Here is a 23,628-nt window from a genome sequence, read left to right on the forward strand (position 1 = left end):
AGTGGAGTGGGGGTGGATGACGCATGCATATTGCTTGCGATGGATGGACCGGGCCGGACACTCGTGCAGGCATGTGTCCGAGTCTGATGAGTGGAGTGGGGGCGGATGACGCATGCATATTGTTGCGATGGATGGACCGGGCCGGACACTCGTGCATGCATGTGTCCGAGTCTGATGAGTGGAGTGGGGGCGGATGACGCATGCATATTGCTGTGATGGATGGACCGGGCCGGACACTCGTGCATGCATGTGTCCGAGTCTGATGAGTGGAGTGGCGCCGGCGGACGAACGACGTACCGTAGCAGCTGTCGGTACAGACAGTCCCACCCGTGGAGGTGCGTCGACCACTGTCTGGGGCGTGGCGAGATGTTTGTTTACTAGCGAATCGATTCCCAGAAGTAATTTCCTACCATTTTGGTGGCTGTGCCGTACGGAGCTAGACACCGAAGGCACGCTTCAGCGCGACAAACAGAGGCACGAGGCGTCGATCCTATCAACAGGACGCATTCCGCATAAGCGGCGCGCGACACCGGGGGGTGACATCACCTCGGAGCTCCGACAATGCCGGTCACATCCGGCGGCGTTGCCACTTGGAACGCCGCCGGCCTTGGCTGCCGGCCTGCCAGCGGGGCTGTGCCCGCACCGGGCCGACCGCCGCCGCTTTTTTCGCGGGGCCGCGCGCGCGAGCGCGCGTGACGCCCGAGAGATGAGCAGACCGGCCGAAAAAACGTCTACTCGGAGGCTGACCGATTGGCGAGCGTGGCCGGGCTCCGCCGCGGCCGAGCCCGACTGCGCCAGCGGCCTGAGGCCCAGCTGGGCCCTGCTGGCGGGGCGGACGTCACTGCCGCCGGCCGCGCCGCTATCGGCTGATCAGCGCCGGGGCTGCAGAGGACCGGGTCCGGCGCTGACCCAGCACCGGCCGGACACGTGACACCGCGCAGTGCGCGCGGCGCTGGCGCGGCGCTGGAGCGGCGCGGCGCGGCGCGGCGCATGCCCGAACGAGCGGTGCTGGCCGTAGGGAGCGCTTACAGCTGAGGTGATTACCGGCAGGCTGGCTAGATTTTGCGGCGCAGGAGTGCATTAGAAGAATGACTGAATGGGGAAACTGTTGATTTCACCGCAGAATGGCCACAGACCATCTCGTAGCGATTCCACTTCACCCCATTTGCATGCAGTGAGTTTGCTCCGTTTTTAGTCTATAGGGAGATTTCACTACCTGAGATGTCGAGGTCTCCAGGAACAATTTCGTCGCTCGAGGGCTCCAGGTTCGAGATTCGAGAAAGTAAAGAACGTAATAAGTCTCCGGCCCCCAGTGCCCCATCGTATTGCACCCTCCAAGCGCTGCTAGTGATCCATTAACTGCTTTACAGGATTCGCAAGAACTTAACTTGCTTTTCCTTCTAATCGATTCATCAACAAGCCTCTGGGGGCACTTGAGAAATGCAGTTAAATGAAGGTCTCAATTTCAATAACACTTTTTCCTTAAAATTAGGCTCATCCTCTAAGTATTTGCACGTCGACGTGGTGTCTTGATATTTTGGTGTCAAGCAAAATAAAAATATAGGATAGCACGAGATCTTGTCGTTTCGAAAAGGCACAACTGAAGCGGTTTTTCACTTTCAGATGTTAAATATCTATTTTCATGTCATTGCAGAACCGTATGTTAACAGCTATCCGTAACGCGACACATGTGATAAATGGTCATGCATGTTGACGTTCAGCTGAGACCTGTCAAAACAGGTCATTAAATTCACCTGTACCGTTTATTTTCAAAAATGATATTGATAGCGCCCCTCTTAGAAATGTCGTCGCCGGGAAAAATCGGTCGGCTCCTCCTTTGTTTAGCCAGCCCGTTCATCAATTGTGCTGTGCAATAAGGCTGTACAGATGGATTGTTTTTACCAATGGTGGATGCAAAAATGCTTAAGCATCGCGTCACTCTCATTAACGCCCGAGATCTCATGTCAAAACATGCCTAAGGACATGCATGCCAGTTGGATTACAATGCATGACGGCCCTTTAATGTTCTTTTTCCCGCTGAGGGTTCTTTGTTGGCATGTCTTGAACCATCAACGTGACATATCACATCATGCGCATAGATCCTGGACAGATCACTCATCAACATGCCGACCACCACACGCACCCTGAGACTCGGCAACGGCACCTTCTACTGTAAGCCATCTTAGGTACGACCTACCTGATCGGCTGGAGTTTCCCATCTCGTTTCAAAGAATGTCAGGTTTGTGTTTCATTGTTGCACGTTGGCGCCTACGCGTTTAGCCTGGCGCCGCTGACAGTGTCTGAGCTGCTGGCAGCTGCACTCTACTTTGACGGGTCGGCTGTCTGTGTCAGGGACGGCGTTGCATCCGTCCGGTTCGTTTGTGTCTTAAGGCGATCAGCTTCATGTTCCTGTATATGGCCAACTCCAGTTTTTCTCTGCGATGTCCCTGATTCCTGGATAATGCTCGTCAAGCTGGTGATTTATTCAGCGATATATTTAGCGACGAGTCTCGCGTTCTCTGAAAATACGTCAGATGGTCAATTATGGCCCGAGAACATCAAGGGAGAATGGGGTATCGAGCACATGACGAGAAAAGAGAACTCCATGTGGCCAAATAATAAGGAACCGATTTCAAATTTACAAGCATGACAGTATTCACAACAGAAGGAACTACCGTCCGTCAAAAAGTCCTGACTTCTCGGGGCTACCCTTCAATGTGAAACTAAGTCTCAAATGACGGAGAACTCCATATCACAAAATTGCCTGCCGATTTCAAATTTTCAAACATCAGAATATTCACCACAGAAGAAACTAGCGTCTGCAAAACGTCCTGACCCCTCGAGGTTTACCTTCAAGGTCAAACTTAGTCTAAAATTACGGGAACTTCCTATCACCCAAAAATTATCCGCTGGTATGAACTCTTCAACCATAATAATATTCACCAGCGCTAGGACTAACGTCCATTTAAGAGTTCTGACCTCTTCATGTCATCCCTCAAGGTCAAACTTAGACTCAATTGACGGGAACTCCATATCACCAACAAAGTACGGGCCGATGTCAACTTTTTAAACGTTTTAAAGCATTTTAAACTTTTTTAAGCTGTACTCATGCTTAAGGCTGTACTCAGGCTCACCAGAGTGTCTAAGAGCGAAAAACAAGCATTTGTTAAAAAGTCCTGATCTTTCGAGGTCACCATTCAAGGTCAAACTACGGCCCAAATAGTTGGCAACTCCATATTATCCAAAATTTACCTGCAGTTTTTCACCTTTTCAGGTATCAGAATAATCACCGCAGCATGAACTAGCGTCCGTCAAAAAGTGCTGACCTCTTAACGTCACCCTTTAAGCCTGTACTCAGGCTCAAATTACGGGAAACTCAACCCGACCAAGAAATTACCTGTCCATTTCAACTTTTCAGGCATGAGAACATTAATCAACGCATGGCCAAGCGTCCTTCAAAAAATCTTGACATCTCAAAGTCATTCCTGAAGGTCAATTTCAGGCTCAAATGACAAGGAACTTCATATTACCCAAAAAGTACCGGCCAATTTGAAACTTGGTCTCAGAAAATTCACCACAAAAAAGAAGTGTCCGTCAAAAGTTCCGACCTTTCAGTGTTACCCTCTAGGGCCAAACAATGGTCAAACTCATTACTCTCAGGTTTAAAAAGCTATAATCAGCCGGTGATTTTTGGTGATACTGAGTTGTCTGTAATTTGAGATGTAGTTTGACCATGAAGGGTGACCTCAAGGCGTAAGAACTTTTTAGCAGACACTAGCTCATACGTTGGTGAACATTCTGATGTTTGAAAAGCTTTAACTCAAGCGGTAAGCTTTTAGTGGTGTGCAGTTCTCCGTCCTTTGGACGTCAGTTTGACCTTGCAGGATTTATATTTGGTCTTTCACAATTTGAAGTCAGACCATCAAAGCTTGCTGATATGGACTTTTCTGTTTTTAGCCTTGCTTTTAGCCATAAAGGGTACATAACCTTGAAAACATACATGCTAATTTTCAGTGTTCTCGTGCCATAATTGACCATCTGAAGTGCTTTCAGAAAAATTTTCGAAACTTGTCGCTGAGTAGATCGCTGAATAAACCGTTAGCCTAACGGACATCTACAAATCAAGCAATCCTTCAGGTGCGTCCAGTTTCCGGTCACTTTTCATCGTTGCTGTCTCTGCCAAAGTTGCAGAGCGAGCAGATCACGAACAGCTCACAATCACGAATCCAGAACCACCTCCTTTTCCCAACTCAACACGGATTTCGGCTGGAGGTGCCAATTCGATTCCATTTTTTCTTTAATTCCAGAAATTCTGATAATCCACCTTGGAGAATGGACGGACAGGGGCAGAAATTTTGGGATTTTTTTACTGCTTTTGTAATCCTGTTGTGTTTCGAATTCGTAAGCATCTTGACTTACTCAATGCAGATAAACACAACTTTTCCACGATAGCTTCCCTTCCGTCATCCATTGCGCGAGTATTGACTGGGCTTATAGGTTGTAGATGATTATAATTTCACATAAAATTTTGAGATTTTCGAAAAGCTGATTTTTTAACACTTTCGAGGGACAGCTGCTCCATTCATGGACTTTGCATTGGTCTTTGGACAAGGATTTTTAGAAAAAGGTAACTCAAATTCCGACCTCATCATTCGACGGAAGTCGTGCTGATATTCATGTACGAACATATGCTTCCTGCCAACGACCGGGTAGAGAAGTACCTACTTTACCTGCCGACTTTGAGCGAATCAGAGGCAGTGGGCTAGGGGAACATGAGGACGGCTCCCACCACCTACTCCAGACAACTTGCAACGTTAACCGCATGCGGCGCATGGAAAGAAACCAAGTAACGATCACGTTTGTCCCCCCTCCTCGCCGATTTTCACATGTGTTCCACGGCCAGCGGAGCAAATATTTTGATGTGATTGCCCAGGCTAAGCTCAAGAGTAAATTGGAACTTACCGGATTTTCTTGGTTTTCTGCGTATTTTCAAAACCAAACTTACAGGGTTAGTTTCACCGGTGCTCGGGGAAACCGTAAATTATCCGAATCACTAACAGCATCTGGGTCTTCCAGGGCTCCGCTCTAGGCCCCCTTCTCTGCTGCATCTCTGTCAACGACCTCAGCGTGTTGACTGAGGGCGTAGTTATCGTCCACCATGCCAAAACCTCTCAAATTTTAATCAGTGCTGAAGCACGTGAACTTTAAGGCATCTTTGACCGTTCCTGTGATAGAACATCACTTAGCTTCTCTTGACGTTTGGTTTAGAACGAGCGGGTTGAAAATAAACGCGAGGGAAGCCAAATCGTCTCTGCCTGGTAGTGCACAAAATCTACACAGCACCTTGCCATAAAAGCTTCTTTAAATTCCACGCAACGCCCAAACCCGCACCCGGCCTGAGCACACCGAGCGAACGCGCCGTTTTTCAGCCGGCCCCATTTCGTCTTCCATGGCCGGTGCCGGCGACTCTGATTGTAAGTGACGTGGCGTGCCGCTGGCCGGCTGGACGATTGGCCCGGCATGGGGAGCATCGCGGGCGCGGGCTCGCGAGGTCGGGTGGAGATGGGTGATGCTGGCGGCGGGCGCATGAGGAGTGGAAAAACTGGCATTGAGTGCAGATGCCTGCAGCGACAGGCGCGAACGACCGGGTTATGAGGCAATACGGTGGCGGCGAGGAGTGAAGTGAATTAGTTTGGGCCGCTGGTTGAGGAGTTCATCTTTGGCGTGGTGGCGAGCGTATTCAATTTAGGAGACTTGACGCCATCGTGCGCCGACCACACAACTCGCATGAAGTTTTGTTGTAGGACGAGACGATGCGTGTTGTAGACACTCCAAGTCTACCGGGTCGCAGCGCTACCGTAGCACCAAGGACATCAGGGTTAGTGCGGCGCAAAACCCACTCACATCGCAGGCCTCTTACCAGAAGGTAGTGGCATGGTAAGCTACGACGCTCTTTATTCGTACACACCATGGCCGGAAATTTTTCAAGAATTCCATTCATTACGGACAAGACTTCGTATGAGCCCCGCATGGGTGCAGAACTTGCACCCACCAACAGCATTGTACCGACTTTTGGCCGCCCTGGCATGTCACCTGAGGTCAGGACAGGTTATGTGCAGGTGAGGGGTTTCCGTCTTATTCCGAACGTAGCAAAATGTTTTAAGTTTCTGATGTTTGGTCAAACCGGTCCCCGACGTAGCCAACCAGCATGTGGTACACCAGGGCGTATTTCCAGGGCTTACGAGAGCGTAAGCGACCAGGGCACCACGAAGAGGCCGTGGTACCGGAATAGGCTGTCACGAGGTATCTCACGCCACGGCAGTGAAGGGCTCTGTAACGCACAAAAGTTCCTTTGGATTCCATCTTTGATTCGCTGAATCTTTGGATGCAGTGTATTCCCGCCTGCATGGGGAAGACATATATTGCATGGAGCACAGCCCGCCGGAACCGGACCTCCCGTCACCTGTCAGTGAGGACGCAAGTGCCTGCTTCAAAACCGTCCTCCCCAGCAGTGTCAATACCGACAGCACTGCGTGAGGTTACGGGAGGGGCGCTAGACGGCCTGTGACGTCATGAAGCTGGAAAACGTGTCCGCGAGACCAAGCGGATGCGTTTGCTAGAGAAGCAGTGGGCCAGGTGAGCCAACGGTTTGTTGGATGCTGGCTCGATGCCCGCCCCCGCAGGAGGGGCAGTTCCGCCTCCTATAATGCGGGCAGAGACTCCACCAGGCTCCTCGAGGTACCACGCGATGGGTATGACACAATCACCGCCACCCCACGCCCCGGCATGGTTTCACGAAAGGATTGAAACGAGGTAAAAGCATGACGGATGAAATCACTGCTCCCACATGATGTGTTACTTTGTACACACGTTGTGTACAAACATTTGGCTAGTTAGCTTGCTGGCCATGATCACATGACATTGAGTCCTGGCAAGGACTGGGTGGTCTCGGCTCATATGTATATTACAGAGCCATACATGCATCACAATGGAAAATATCTCCTTGGAATTTCTGGGATTCGAACCGGGGTCTTCTGATTTTGAGTCCAGCGCTCCACTAACTGAGATAACTAGACAGAGCTTTCTAACTGTTAGTAAGCAAGAGCTCAGTTGGTAGAGCACTGGACTCGCAGCTAAGAAGACCCTGGTTAAGATCATGATCGGATACCACCTTTTGGCGGCCGAGAGGGTGGAATGGAACGAACGATAGTCCGAAACATCATTCCATCCGTGATTCTCAAGCGGATGCAGAATCACCGTGCTGAACGGGGCGCCCTGGGAAGTGCAGCCTACCCGAAGTTGTCCCCTCCCCCCCCCCCCCCTTCCGCAAAGGGCAGTAATCGCAGGATTTATCCAAGGTGTCACCTCAGCTCTTTTGGTCAGACAGGTCGGAAGATGGAAACCATTATGCTGAGATCGACCGCTGCTGCCAGGTAGCTTGATATGACCGTGACCGCGGTGTTTTAATATCGTTTTGTCCCTTATAACGCGTCTCTCGACGGGTGCTTTTGCCAGTGGAAGCATCAGTTCGCCCTTATGCTTTAGTTACTCGATGGATGCTTTTCATCGAAACTGTGGGAGCGTCAAAAACAATGCACAGGATCTCATGTTCGTGCAGTTAGCGTCGTATTCATATTCGAAGTCAGTGTCGAGTTCAAACATCCCCAGTTCTCGCGAGCGAGTGTTGCCCGCTACTGAACAGCCCGCAAGTGTCGAAACATCAACTGAACGCTCATAGAACGATAAGACACTACCCAGTGTTCCGTAAAGATGAGCCATCGATCACAGTCGCGTACGGCGGTGCTGTTTCACCACAGCATGCCAGCTGATCGTCTGGCAGTCCACGTCACTGTCCACGTCATGACGGCCCAAGTCAATCTTCACCACCGACCTATGACAGAGTGGTCGCCGTGTATCTGGCGCCTTGAGTTGCGGTCTCCGTGGTAGATTTAATTGTCACGTGACAATCGCCTGGTCTTGGAGCTCGCTGCTTTTGGTCATTTCGGGTGATTTTAACCCACACCACGTCGTATGGACTTGTGACCGCTGCAACATGCTTGGGGGGCCATGTACACATTTGATCCAGCTCGTCAGATCTGTGTTATGGTCCACATACTTCCGATCCACAGCTTATGCAGTGTTCTAATTGTCGGGCCGTTGCCGACGACCCCATGGACAGCGACCATTTCCCAATGTGGCTCAGCTACCAGGATGGGACTGGTAATAGGCCGGGGCCTCAGACACGGAACATCGGCTCGCGTCAGTTCGATGGTCGGCCGGACTCAGTACCCCCGGCTGACCCATTGAGGGCACCTACAGTTGCAGATGTCATCTTGTCCTGCTTTAAGCGCTGCCCCCCCCCCCAAAAAAAAAACAACAACAACGGAGACCCTCGAAGTACTCCATTCCAATGGTGGACGGCGAATGGTAGGAATGCTATCAAATACATTTAAATATCTCATCAGACACATTTCAGGCTACTTTTCTCCCAACCGCAACCAGTGTTGCACGTGTGTGCTGAGGGATGTGCAATCGGCGGATCATACCAATACGACCGCTCAGGTACTGGCGCAACGCTGCCCAACCGGAAACGATAACATACAGCTTTGCGCCACAGAGCTCGCTCTGAGACGGCTCCTGTAAATTTCGTCATGTCAGAGAAACTGATTTACAATCTGCCATTCAATACGGATAAAGTTGGCATCACCGTTGCTACAGAACGTCTGACGCAGTGAAACAGTGAAAAAAATCCAATTCCTGAAAATTTTACGCCAGAGGGGCCATTTCATTTCGCTCAGATCAATCTGCCATGCACTACGGATAAACTTAAGGCGACCATGGCTACTTTGCGGAACATGTGAAAGACTGATGATAGCCACGAGATGCTCAAACGTCTCTCGTCGTCCGCTTGATGGCCTGTTATTTGCTTTTATGTTATTGTTGAAGAGAGTTGGATTCCCGGCAGCCTGGTGGATACCGCGATTGTGCCTCTTCTTAAACCAAGCAAGAACGGCTCAGGTCAAAGACCCTCCACTTTCACCTCGTCACTATGTAAGTTGATAGAAAAGATGGGAAACATGATGCTGTCGTCGCGTTTTCTGGAGAAAGGCATGCTAAATGATGTCCAATGCGTTTTAGGAAGCATCATAGCACAGCGAATCCGACACTTTACGCCAACAACAGCACCATATGGTAATAACCTATGTTGACGCTCAGAGGGCTTTTGATTCAATATGGTGTGATCACATTTTGGTCAAGCCTTTTAAACATGGGATTCGTGGTCCTATATCGATTATCTTCATTCCAGAACTTTCTGTTGGATCGTTTTCCCGTAAAGACTGGTTATCATTTCTGATATTTTTATTTACAGGTGGATGCAATACAAGGACGTGTTCTAAGCCCGCCATTATTTGTCACCAAGTTTAATGACGTTGAGCTACACTTCTCAAATCCATGGGCCGATCTCTGCTTGCTGACAATTTTGGCATCTGGTCGCCTGCATTTAAAGCAACAGCTATGGAAGAACAGCCCCAGACGGCTGTAACGCGTATGAGGGCTGGAGTGCGCACAATAACTCCGGTCGTCGACCGAAAGGCGCTGTTCACTTACGCGGACGTCGGAGCTGTGCGCAATTTACACAATCGGCAGCACAGGCAGTTTCTCAACCCGAGCCGAGTGGGTGTTTTCTCGGGATTTAGCTCGATAGTCGTGCGACGTAACGGCAACATGTTAAAACTAACACGGAAAGACGCTTAGAATCGCTAAACACTTCAACACGTCTTGCACGAGCATCTTACGGGCCGGCAGAAAAACACCTTTATTACTGTATCGTAGCCTGATACGCTCCAGGCTGAATTATGACTGTTTTAAATACAATGCTGGCTCAGAGTCTGGAATGTGGCACCTGGAACGTGGTTCGTAACACTACGTTACGAATTATCGCTGCAGGTTATTGCTGCCCTTCGCACGTGTCAGACAGCTTGCTTACTTATCAAAATCAACGAGTCACCGCCAGCATTCCGAAGGAAGTCGCTGGGCATACGGTAAGCTTGCAGATTGACGCTGTTTCCGAATCACTCAAAACGTAGTGATGTGGTGTCGCGCCGTGCATTCAGCGTTTTTCAGGGCGATTGCGAGGCGCCGCGTCGTTCTGTATGCGCGTTTGTGACGTCCTTCGTGTGATAGCGGTCTGAGTCTTCCGGGTATGAGGCGATCACGCTGCCTGCCAACCCTTCCGAAGGCGTCTGGTATCGCCAGTCGTCGACGTGTCTTTGGCGCAGGTTCAGAAACAATATGAATCCATGTGTTGCTAGACAAACAGCCTTGCACCGTATCTGATCGCATTAGAAGTACACAACGCATACACGGAGGTTCCAAAACAGATACAGGCGTTGGCTGCAAATTGTGCGACCCGACTACCTGCCCCAGGCCGGATAGACCGCGGCACTGTGGTGGATTCCGATGACGATGATTTGGGCTTACGGACGTACCGACTACGATGGTCATGTGGGGTCTACTGTGCTGGACTCCGAACCACGCGAAAATCGCTGGATGTAATCTGGTTGCTGCCGCCGCGAAACGTGCTACGCCACGCGCAAGGACGTTTCCAATAGCAAAGTAGAGAAGGTAGAATGATGAGGAAAAGACCACCGTCATTACGCTTCACGACAGCCGCACAGGCTGTCGTGAAGGGCACCTCACACCTCACCTCCGGTGCCCACACATCAACGCCACGGTAGTTGTGCGCATTCATCTGATGTGCAAACATTTTTTTTTCTTCAATGGAACCTGCGCGCCTCTGTCTTTTTGCGTTCCAACGCCCGCCTGCCGAGGACTGGCACACCACGTGCCCTGCTGCCGCACCGAGGCCCGGTGCCGCGCAGGTCCGCCTGTTCAGATATCGGCATGCCACCTGGACCGCCGCCTCCCGGCGCCGCGCACGCCCGCCTGTTCAGATATCGGCATGCCACCTGGACTGCCGCCGCACGGCGGCGCGCACGTCCGCCTGTTCAGATATCAGCAAAACACCTGGACCGCCGCCGCACGGCGCCGCGCACGTCCGAATCCAACTTCCACTGAATCAGATATTCGTTTTGATAACGGGTCTGAGATGAATGCAAGTACGACATGCTAATCAACAATGTTGTTTCAGAAATCGACTCTACATAGCACGCGGCTCGGGCACACAGCATACACCGCGCCCTGCGAAACAGCGCGCTGTTGTTCGTTTACACGGTAGTTCTACTTTGGACCAAACAAATAACTCGCGAAGGCTGGTGCATCCATCGCCCAAACAAGGACTAAGCCTTTTGATGCGTGCAACAACGCATGAACGCGAAAATATCACGGTCGGAAGCGAATGAACCACGACCTTCTCATTCACATGCCTCAGCCCACTCCCACCTGGAAACACAAGATCCGGTTTCGTTAATACGAATCAAAACACAACCAAAAGTTGTAAAATGTATTACATTGTGGGAGGCCTGAGGCACACCGAGACAAAAGTAAAATCATGAACAATGACAATGCGGTCCAAACATGTTTAGCAGCCGTCAATGAACTCGAAGACGTCTGCATTTCATTCGACAGACGACAGCTAAAAGCCCGGCATGACTTGATTGCGTCCTGCCGTCAGGGCGCCGCGCGCACTGCCATCAGCGCAAGCCTTCGGCGCCACTGTCAGAGCCGCCCCCGCCTGTTTCCGCCGCGTCCTCGGCGCCGGGGCCGCCCTCTTTCGCCGGTTCTCCCTCAGCGCCGCCCTGGCCGGCATCACTCGGCTGCCGCTGGCCACCGTCGGCGTCCCCGCCGACCCGCGCGGCCGGCGCTCCGCCCTCACGGGCCGACAGCGCCAGCGAGCGCTGGATCTCGCGACCGATGGCGGCGGCCATCGGCGGCGGTACGGCGTTACCGATCTGTGGACACGACAGAGCGGCCCGGTGACGGCGCCATCGCCATCGCCATCGCCCAGCCGTGAGCGTCCGGTGACGCACCGCACGTCTGGCTGGGGCTAAATTCACGCGCGCGGTAGCTTCGTACTTCAACTTGCATTACCGCAATTCAATGCACACGACTGTCCGAATCCGGACGGTGCACCTGCTTCCCCTCCCCCCCCCCCCCCTCCTCTCAGTCCAAGCGTCGCAAGGCCGCGGGTACCTGTCGGTGCTTCTCGAGCGTGCTGCCGAAGAACTGCTGCTGAAGAAAGCTGCCGAGTCCGGGAAGCCTTGGGATCGGGCGCACTCGCGCACGCTGACCACGCGGTGCTGCTCCGGATGCAGCACGCGATCCTGCCGATTCAGGTCAGGTCAGGTCAGGTCAGATCAGGTCAGGTCGGGTTAGGCCAAGCCAGGCCAAGCCAAGTCTGGCGGGACCTTGGTCGGCCGCCAGTGAGCCAACAGCAAGCTTAACACGGCGCGCGGAGCGTTGGCATGTCAATGGCCTGCCATTGCATTATTCACCGGCTCCACCACAAGGACGTCAAGCATTATTGGGATTATGCAGCCGACTGAACCAGTGAACAAATAGAACTACACCGAGTGTAACGTAATCGGAGCGTGACGCATGACCGCATCAGGTGTGTTCAGTGTAAGCCCCCTCCCCCGCGCGCGCGGTTGGTACGCCAGCGCTGCATCCGTGCCCGGCTATGGATGCGCCTGCCGCGGCCAGCACATCGCCGAGCTGGGGCGCGTCCGCGGCTCTGCCGTCGGCCGCCGCCGCCGCCCCGCACCTGCTTGCCCATCGGTTCGGGGTTGGTGACGGTGGTGGAGAAGAAGCCGTCCCACTCGAGCCGCCCGTACAGGCCGGCCCAGTGGTTGTGCCTGTTGCCCGTGTGTGGCAGGCACCAGGGCAGCAGAGTGCCGTACTGCCGGTCGGCCGGGTCGCAAGGCCGGCCGGCCGCGCATGCGCACACGCCGCGCAGCCGGCCGCCGGCCGAGCGGCCGTTCTTCTTGTGCTGCGTGTAGAGCCTGGCGGCGGGGCGTGGGCGGTCAGCGCGCCCCCGGCCGGCCACCCGTCACCGGAGCGGGGGGCGCCGCCGGCCGTCCCACCCCCGGCGCAGCGTCTGGTGCCGTCTAACATGACCGGAGGGGCCCGACGGCGCGCCGTAAAGCACGGATTACACGGCGCCGCCACGTATCGGCGACACATCACGGCCTCCTGTCCCCGCGGGGACGCCGGAGACGACCTCGACAGCAGGCTCTGGACTGCAGCCATGCCGGCAGCGGCAGCGGCAGCGGGCAGGGGGAGGGGGCACTCAGGAGCACACGTCACCTCTGTCGAGACCGGCGCAGGCCGCTGCAAAGCTGTCAGCCCTGGATGGATCGCTGATCCACATAGCAACAGATTACAGGCCCTACCAGCTGTACGGTCAGATGGCCTAAAGGTCATTCCAGCACCAATACTGAAACCGGGAGTTTATAGCCTAATGATGGACCCCCCGGAAAAAAAACACAAGCTGTTGCAACGCATTTTAAGCAACCCGAAGAATTAAGCTACCGTGAGAACCCAACATAGGGACAACATGTAGGTCCGGTAGCTGCGCAGGATGCGCAGCTACCGGATTGCTACAGTAACGACCTAGCAGCCCCTAGAGACCCGAAATGAGAACAACTTTGGGGTGACGCGTGTCCGCTGGGTCCAAGCTTTTCGTATGGGCATACCACATATGCAACGGATTCCGCCCTTCCACGTTAAACACTCGGTATAGGGCACTAAACGTATGCAAACCCCTTTTCAGAAACTAGAAACTTAACAACATTTTTTGGAGCGTTTTCTGAAGCACAAAATTTCACAATCTCATACCAACCACGTTAAACCTATAAGCCTACCGCGGTCAAGATGTCCAACAGACGTGTTCGAGATGTCAGTAGCCTGCTTGAACGAGTCACCATGCGTCGGCCACGTAACCTACCCTCCTATCATCTCAGCTGAGGGTTTCACCACAGGCGGGTCGGGCCCGTGCTCTGGCCTGCCGGTACCCGCCTGACCACCTCCAGCCCCCCCCCCCCCTCGGACACCACCCCGCGCCCGGTCGGCGCTCCCACCACTCACAGGAGGCGCGAGGTGGTGCCATCGCTGAGGCGGACTGCCAGGTTGGGCAGGTCGCGCCAGCCGCTGCCCGGCGCCGTCGGCACATGGCGGATGCGCGCCGCGATGAGTGGCGCCATCTCCTTGCACATGTGGTCGCGTAGCAGCGCCGTCTCCTGGCCGGCCCGCATCTGCGGCAAGAGGCGGCGGTGACGGCTGGCTCGTCACGGCCCCGGAGGGGGGTGCGTCAGGGCGCGGCTCGCAGCCGCGTCAGCACACATCGCGGCATGTTCAGCGCGAATCTGTCGCCAACCACGCTGTAACTGTACCCTGCCGGTGACGCCTAGCGGCAGAAATATAACCAGGTTCTGGATCCTTTCAAGGCGAAGGATGCCGAGGTCCTGAAGTTCAAGGTCTTTCCGTTTTGCATGATAATGGACTCATATCGTCGAGATATGTATGGGTGGCAAATATTTTGATGTTTTTGTCTGCTGCGGTTATGCTGCGACGATATGTTTGTTATTCGAACATAATTTCGGAAGTAGCTGAGTCCAGTGACATAAAAACGAGGTGCCACGCGTTCTACTAAATGTCGTGTGGCAACTCAACTAGGTACAAATTTTTGATGAGATGCTTTCTAATCTTCCCGGCCGTCTCAACGAGGCAATCAATAACCGTAGCCTTGTTGGCGCTGAAATAAAAGGACAAGAAAACTTATTTTACCCACTTCACAACTCAGCATACGTCAGTCCCCAACTGCCGTTTCCCAGCCATATATCTTTGGAAACGTTCTTACCTTTGATCGCGTTTAGTTTTTTTGTCATCTTATGTATGCAACATGAATTGCAACGACTTAACTAGACGCGACGCCACTTTTGGGGATGTACACCACATTGAACGTCAAAAGTTATTAATTGTCGCGATACTTCAAGCTGATCGCTGTGGGACTCTTGGCGCGGAGCCAGTTTTAACCCTGCACATCACTCGGCACGTGCAGCAAAGCGGACGCTCTCCCTCGTGACACCACGCCCTCCGCCTGCGCTTTTGTAACCGCCACTGGCACAGGCAAACAGGCCACGAGCACCGCCCGGAACGCACCACTCTCTGGAAGTGCGAGCTGGCGTCGCGGTCGTACGGCATCTGAAAAAACTACGGGAGCTTTTTCGGGGAGTGGCGCAGCATCGCGACGGTAAAGCAAGCCTTCGGACCACGCGTTGAAAAAGGCTGCGGATGTGGGAAACCGCAGAGATACACGAGGCCGTGTAGGGGGGTCACGATTTCAACACGGCACACACGCCCTGGGACCGGCGCGCGTCACGGCGGGTACCTTGAACTGCGAGTACCGCTGGGAGTTGAAGCGGTTCATGCCGGAGAAGCCCTGGCACGGCGGTCCGCCGCACAGCAGGTCCACCTCCCCCGGCTTCGGCAGCCGCTGGCCGCTGGCGTTCTGCTCAGCACCCTGCAAATGTCACGGGAAAAGGGAGTGTTGAGACACACTCAGTGACAGACCGAGTAAGCCTCTTGCGCGCACCGCGTGATGTGAACATTACACCAACAAACATACCAATGTGGGTTCGTGCAATTTCTCCACCCCATCTGAATCTGGAAAAAAAGACATTGCAGTTGGATGCCACTGGAACAGCCATCAAGTAGCAACATATAACTGAATCTGTCGCGACAGTGTTGACGCATACATATTTGGCACCAGTGGCATGCGAGCCTCCTACAACAGTGACACGTGCGAATCTCTTGCAACAGCGAGATGTCGTGTGCCTTGCCCCGAGACCACGGCTTCTCAAAGAAAACAATGGCATGCCATCACTTCATCTGCGGCGGCGGCGTCTGAGAGTCAGAGGCTAAACATAAGGGCAAAAGTTGCAAAATGCCGTTATCAGGCCCCAAACATTCCTGCAAGCTGAGAATGAACACAACACAGTCCTCAAGTGCCAGAACGTTCTTTACGGTTAAATTCCATCACAAATTATCAGCTGCACCAATTTGTGCAAGTTCCCATCAGCGGCTATGACGGCTGCCTGGTTGGGGATATCATGGCTATAGAGCCCAGGGTTGCAGAGCCCTGTCCGGGAGGTGGCCGGCACCAGCTGGCGGACCGGCCCCGGCCTCACGTCTATGGCCAGCTGCAGCAGGTGGTTACAGTCCTCCGAGAACACCGTGGCCTGCGGGTTGTTGAGCCGGTACGCGTTGGCCGCCGGTTGGTTTATTTCGATCGCCCATTGGCTGAAAACCGACAGAAGGGTCAGCCCGTATGCTGATCATCCCGCGTAGAGCGACGTGACAAACAGCGACAGATATTACGGAAAGGCCCCTTTTCACCACATCCACGATGTAATCTACTATACATTATCTTGGACTGTTATATTCATTACACGAACCCAACTGGTCATATATATATATATATATATATATATATATATATATATATGTAAACGTGATAGAAACGTGACACAGACGCCCCTTCCTTCCCGACAGACCCACCTCGCTCCTCCCTGGCTCGTCATCCAGTCGGCTCTCCACGGTGGGCACCTTGTTCAGCTCCACCAGACGGAGCTGCTCACAGCACGAGCAGAAGTTGAGCCGGCCGTCGATGGCCACTGGCTCCGCCGCCACGTCCTCAAACCGGCCGTGCTCCGGCCGGTACCTGACCAGGGGTCAACGGACTGATGACGGCCAGCACCGGTCACAGCCCAATGGCCAGGCTGTGAGCTGGCATGCCAGGACAGTGTTTCACAGCCCGAGAGCGCGGAACGCCTTGAAGTGTTCCAGTCACGTAGTCACGGACTCGCTGGCTGGCACCCTCCTTGTTAGATGTCAGGGCGGGGTGAATTAGAACTAGGCGCCACTAGACGCTAATGACTGCAGACATATAAGCAAGGTAAGATGCCAGGCTTAACTTTGGTGAGATAAATCCAAGGCGAACTCACATAAAAAGACAGAACAGTACAACATACGCAGAACACGGGTACAAATGCAGATAAATAGTACTGTGACGTCCCAAAGTCGTTAAATCAACTTACTTTTTCTGGAACCAGAATGTATCCGACTCGTTCTCTGGTACGTGGAACGACTCGCGCTGCTGGAACCAGCAGCGCGCGTCGCTCCGATCCAGGACTCGCGCCTGCCGGACCAGGGTCAGCTGTCACGCGCAAGGAGGTGTAGCACACGGCAGACACACACGGCTGTCACGCGCAGGCAGGTGTAGCACACGACAAACACGCACGGCTGTCACGCGCAGACAGGTGTAGCACACGGCAGACACACACGGCTGTCACGCGCAGGCAGGTGTAGCACATGACAGACACACACGGCTGTCACGCGCGTGCGGCCAGAGCGGAGCACAGCTGCGGAGCGGAACAGGGCAGGGGGCACGCTGAGTTGTCCATGACGGAGGTGTCGCCACTGCGTGTGCTGACCTTGCGCGTGATAGACTCGGCTGCGTGTGCTGACCTTGCGTGTGACGGACTCGTCTGCGTGTGCTGACCTGGCGTGTGACGGACTCGGCTGCGTGTGCTGACACTGCGTGTGATGGACTCGACTGCGTGTGCTGACCTTGCGTGTGATGGACTCGAGGGGCATGTCCTCACACTCGTCCGTGACGAACAGCTCCGCAGGGTCGGCCGTCTCTCCCAGCAGGGTCTCCTGGCCCCGGCTGCAGCGGAACGGCACACGCTGGTCAGGTCGACATGCCATGGAGCACGGCTGCGGATCCACAACAGACCTGCATAGTCCCGTGGACAGCAGCAGAACAGACGGCATATCACATCGACAAAAACGGTATCATTCTCATTTTACGAAAGTTCCGTAAAGGCGAGGTGTTTGTAGTGGGAACACGTATTTCATCATGTGTCAAATGGGGCAGAAAAAAACGGGAAAAATAAACGGAAAAAAGACAACAGGCAACAATAAACTTCTAACCACCACACGTATCCAGCAGCCGAATTTACACCATTGCAAACTACCGTTACAAAACAAGTGAAATATTTGCGGGAAACGCCCTAGATTACAAATGCTAACATCACGAGAGACGCTGGCGGCTGTACCCCAGGAACGAATGACATGTTTCAGAGCAGGGACGGTGTTCATGTGTCCGCTGCGAGTGGCCCTGACCAGAAACAGGCGGCGTGGTAGCAGCGCTGTCCGGAGGCCGCCTCCCACATGTACACGAGTCGGGCCACGTACGGCAGCTGGCCGGCCGCCTTGGCTTCCACCACCACACAGTCACCCGCCGACAGACGCTCGCCGTTGACATCCACCGAGCTGGGGGCGGCGCCGGCCGGTCAGCACACGCCAGCTGGCCGGGTGGTACACGCCAGCTGGCCAGGCGGTACACGCCAGCTGGCCGGGCGGTACACGCCAGCTGGCCGGGGCGCTAAACGCCAGCTGACCAGGGCGGTACACGCAAGCTGACCAGAGCGGTACACACCAGCTGACCAGGGAGGTAAACGCCAGCTGACCAGGGCGGTACACACCAGCTGGCCAGGGCGGTACACGCCAGCTGACCGGGGCGTTATACGCCAGCTGACCAGGGCGGTACACGCCAGCTAACCAGAGCGGTACACGCCAGCTGACCAGGGCGGTAAACGCCAGCTGACCAGGGCGGTACACGCCAGCTGGCCAGGGCGGTACACGCCAGCTGACCAGGGCGGTACACGCCAGCTGACCAGGGCGGTACACGCCAGCTGGCCAGGGCGGTACACGCCAGCTGACCAGGGCGGTACACGCCAGCTGACCAGGGCGGTACACGCAAGGCACGCACAGTTCACCGTCCACAGCCAAAACCAGCCGCCTGCCGTATGAAGATGCCAGCCCCGAAGAACACTGGTAAAGTCAAGCGCACAAGCGCGCACACGTTTGACAAATGGCTCCTGTCGCGTCACCCATGTGAACTATCACAAAACTACACCACTTTGTTGGCAAGCAGCTGCTTCGCTGCCACCTACGGCTCTGGCGGCGGCCGTGCTGCACAGCCGCCGCTCGCTCTTACCTGTAGTAAGCCCTGGCGGCGTGGGTGCCGCGCGGCTCGCCGGCCCAGCTCGTACTGAGGGAGTGGCGCCGCACGCGGTGTGTTCGCTCCGCCGCCGCCAGCGCCGCCGTCCTCGTCGAGTCGTCCTCCTCGTCCTCACCGCCGTCAGAGTCCTCCGCCTCCTCAATCGCCATGTTCGGACACCTGGCGATGGCAGTTGGAACACAAGTCACGGCCATGGCCCTCGTCTTCGCTCGTGATGGCCTCTCTGTGCGCACGTCGGCACCAGTACTGACGTCACATGCATGATGCTGAGCCCCGTTCGGCACTTGCGGGTTTTCGTTGAATGCTATTTCTCCGACAAGACGCTAGCAGCAACAACTACAAGAACAAAAACGAAAAATCAGGCCAACATCGTGCCACAGTTACAAGCTTGTTGTAACACAGCTGGTGATGCATATATCAATTTTCTCCATGCGTTTAGCCACCGCAGTCCACCGTCATTTCAAGAGGTGTTACCTGCAGTTGGTGCAGCACTCGTGACCTGCGCCTGGTGCAGCTCTGTGGTGGTGCATTGCACGGGCATTGACGACAGCGGACGGCGGCAACGCTTATCGCACGGTTGGTTCAGCACCGCTTACCGTGCCGTTGGTGCAGCACTGCTTACTGTGCCATTGGTGCAGCACTGCTTACCTGTCGTTGATGTAGCACTGCTTACCTGTCGTTGATGCAGCACTGCTTACCTGTCGTTGGTGCAACACTACTTGCCTGCCGTTAGTGCAGCACTGCCTACCTGCGGTTGGTACATCCATGCTTACCTGCGGTTGATGCAGCACTGCTTGCTCCGGCCGCTGCCGCCGAACTTCACCATGTCGCGGCAGTGTTTGCAGTCGCCGCAGTCGGGCTGCTGGCAGGCCTCACACACCCCACAGCGCGTGCGGCGCGGCCCCTGCTTCAGCTGCCAGCGGGGGGAGGACGCTCAGCGGAGGACGCGGCGCTCGCACGAGACGGGGCACGCGGCAGACGACATGAACGTGACGTGAGAAAGGAAGGGGGACGCTGACAGCTCCCACAGCCGCGCAACGCACCAGCGATATCACAAGAAGCTCATTTTCTGGGCTGCTACACGACAGCACGGTAGAAAATTGGTCCACGCATCACCTGACGTACAGAGATGCATGGACGTAGAAGGCCGGTGATCAGAATAAAACGGACGGTTCCACAGAAGACTCTCCTGATGGCTTTATCCCCGACATGGCGGCTGACCTTTTAACATCGAGCTACCCTGTGTCTACGAACCAGCTAAGCTCGTCGGTCATTCATTCCGCAATGCGCCGACCCAGGGCCATCCACTTGCCTTATCGTCATTTTGGATCTGTCCCTTGAAGAAGTTCTCGAACAGTTCAGAGACCAGCGGCGTCGTCGTGGCTTTGGTGAGAGGCGCGGCCGCCACCTTCTTCACTCGCGTCACTTTACGGATCGCTCGGCTGCAATTGTAAATGGAACCCCGTTGCATTTGGGAACCCTTCAGCCCAGCCGGACAAGAATGACGTAGCTATTTTAAACAGCAGCATCAGTTTGAAAACCCGCTCAAACAACACAGCACCTAGGCCCACTCGTCACATCAAATCAACGATTGGTTCACCAGTCTACATCATCCACGGTGCCATGCCAAGTTCATGACAGTCAGAGTAATGAACCGCTGTACCGCCGTGAACACTGGAGCGACCCAGTTGTAGCCGTTGCTCATTAGAGCGAATCACCTCACTTCGTGATGCCTATGTACATATATGGTGCGAATGCCTACCACCACCCTTCCCACCCTCCCCCCTCCCAACCATGCGCACCGTATGAGTGTCGTTTTTTCGGCAGCATCTAGTGGAACGCGTCCCTCCGTTTGTGACGCCACCACGGCCATCACGTACCGTTTTCCGAGCGTGACGCCGGCCAGCCGGATGAGGGCGCGTACACAGGCGGTGGTGAGCAGCTGCGCCTCCTCGTCACCGCCAGCCAGGTCGAAGCTCTGCACCTGGTCCACCACGAACTGGGCGTGGCGCAGCAAGCAGTCCTCCGTGAAGGCGTCCGTACCCAGGCCAGACGGCGGTACTGTAATCTGTGGAACGGAGCACAGAGAGCCATGGGTGAGGAGAGGATATGGTGACGTCAGGATTCGGGACCTGCGGTCACGGTCTGACCCGAGACCTTAGTGCAATTGTTGGGGACGATCGGATCGTCAGACAAGGCGAAATCATGCCTCCCATGCCAGAGAGCCATGGGAGAGGAGGGGATATGGTGACGTCAGGATTCGGGCCCTACGGTCACGGTCTGACCCGAGACCTTAGTGCATTTGTTGGGGACGATCGGATCGTCAGACAAGGCGACTAATCATGCCTCCCATGCCAGAGAGCCATGGGAGAGGAGGGGATATGGTGACGTCAGGATTCGGGCCCTACGGTCACGGTCTGACCCGAGACCTTAGTGCATTTGTCGGGGACGATCGGATCGTCAGACAAGGCGACTAATCATGCCTCCCATGCCAGAGAGCCATGGAAGAGGAGGGGATATGGTGACGTCAGGATTCGGGCCCTACGGTCACGGTCTGACCCGAGACCTTAGTGCATTTGTTGGGGACGATCGGATCGTCAGACAAGGCGACTAATCATGCCTCCCATGCCAGAGAGCCATGGGAGAGGAGGGGATATGGTGACGTCAGGATTCGGGTCCTACGGTCACGGTCTGACCCGAGACCTTAGTGCATTTGTTGGGGACGATTGGATCGTCAGACAAGGCGACTAATCATGCCTCCCATGCCAGAGAGCCATGGGAGAGGAGGGGATATGGTGACGTCAGGATTCGGGCCCTACGGTCACGGTCTGACCCGAGACCTTAGTGCATTTGTTGGGGACGATCGGATCGTCAGACAAGGCGACCAATCATGCTTCAGGTCACCAAACAGCCAACGGTAACGCCGCAGAAGCAGTCGCCGTAAAAGTCAGGCACTTGCTCATGGCGAGCAAAGGAAGGAGGACGGATCAGCGGTACACACCAGCTAGGTGACGCACCGTATTTGATACACTGCCGCCAACAGTCTGACTTAAGGCATGCACCGCTGCGAAAGGAAGCAGGGCGGCGTAGGTCAACACGCGGCCAGTGCTGCATTGCTGGCGCAAGCCTGGCAAGAGCTGCTGATGGGGTGGCACGGGGAGAGGCACGCGGCAGCGTGTGGAGGAGCTGGGAGGCGCCACCGTCGCGCCCGCGTGGGGGCGCTGGCGGTCGAAGCCTATCGACCCGTACAGCTCTGATAACTACATGCGGAGCGAAGCGAGCCTGAGCCTCCTTTTTATTCCTTACGCATCGCACCGGATGAACCATGTAGCATGGATGTGAATGGATCGGCTACGCTTGTGAATACGCGCTTGGGCGACGCCCAAGTATCATCAGCCAACGACCGAGACCGCTGTGGTTGAGGCGGCCGACCTTCCTGCGCTGCCCCACGGCCACACGGGCAGGTTTGTGGTGAAACGGGGCTCCGCTCCCCTCCGTGTAGCACACGCAACGGAGCAGCGCGCACGCCAGCGAGCAGGCCGGCATCGCCAGGCGAGCCTCTGCAGTCGCCGGAATCGACGAGGGAGAACTCAGGCGCCACGGCAAACATTCGGACGCTATGTTGCACCTGCCAGCACGAGTAGTCGCCTGGTCGGCATGTTTCCGTGGTTGCATGTCTCCGCCGCGCCTGCGCTCCTTCCCCGGCGGTCTGCGCCGCTCGCCGTGTCGTCCCCGTCCGCTCAGAGAGAGCCGCGCATTTTAGAGAGAGCCCGCATCATTTTGTTGGATTTCTTCGGAAAGCAAAGGAACGACACGGTGCCTAAGTTTAACCGTTCATTGACCAGTAGAGGTCAAACTAATTAACTTAGGGAAAAGAGGGTTGCAGATCCGTGAATAACTCAGTGTGTTTGGCCAAGGGAAACTGCATTAGGAAACACCAACTGGGGCAGTTAATTCGAATACCAATACGTTAACTTGACGGACATGTCGGGTGCGGGGGGTGATTTGACCCCCGTAGGCTTCTGAGCCCTAAGGCATACAAAATTAGATATAATTTGTACGATCGCTGACATATGGTAGATCAAAGTCAGACCCAGGATGCCAGAGAGAGCAGTTTGTACGGTATCGTTCCGACTGAAGCAACAACTCTGACATCGACATCTCTGTGTCCGTTTCTTAAGAAACGAAACCAATTAATTTATTATTACGGCAAATAACATTGACCTAGGGTTATGCGTGAAGATCAGACTGAGCTCAAACATCGCCTGTTTTTACTGGAGTGTTTGCCTTATTTCGTCTTCATTAGTTTTTCATGCATATTTCGTAACACACTGAGTTATTCACGGATCTGCAACCCTCTTTTCCCTAAGTTAATTAGTTTGACCTCTACTGGTCAATGAACGGTTAAACTTATGTACCGTGCCGTTCCTTTGCTTTCCGAAGAAGTCCAGCAAAATGATATCGAGCCTGGTGATGTCTACTTTGGTCACATCTAAAAAGACTCACCCTCTAGATTATCGGTTAACGTTCATAGAATTAGATGGCATTACATTTTTGCCCCTGTAAGAGTGCGACAAAAA

The 23,628-nt window shown here is 54.5% G+C and overlaps 1 pseudogene; it reads right to left on the reverse strand.

Moving 5' to 3' along the window:
- Positions 1-859: 859 nt before the first annotated feature.
- LOC119100550 (DNA (cytosine-5)-methyltransferase 1-like) lies at positions 860-22,375 on the reverse strand (annotated as a pseudogene).
- Between the last annotated feature and the right edge of the window lie 1,253 nt (positions 22,376-23,628).

This window comes from Pollicipes pollicipes, unplaced genomic scaffold (genome assembly GCF_011947565.3).
Source record: "Pollicipes pollicipes isolate AB1234 unplaced genomic scaffold, Ppol_2.1 Scaffold_4881;HRSCAF=5763_pilon_pilon_pilon, whole genome shotgun sequence".
In the NCBI taxonomy this organism is placed as follows: Eukaryota; Metazoa; Arthropoda; class Thecostraca; order Pollicipedomorpha; family Pollicipedidae; genus Pollicipes; species Pollicipes pollicipes.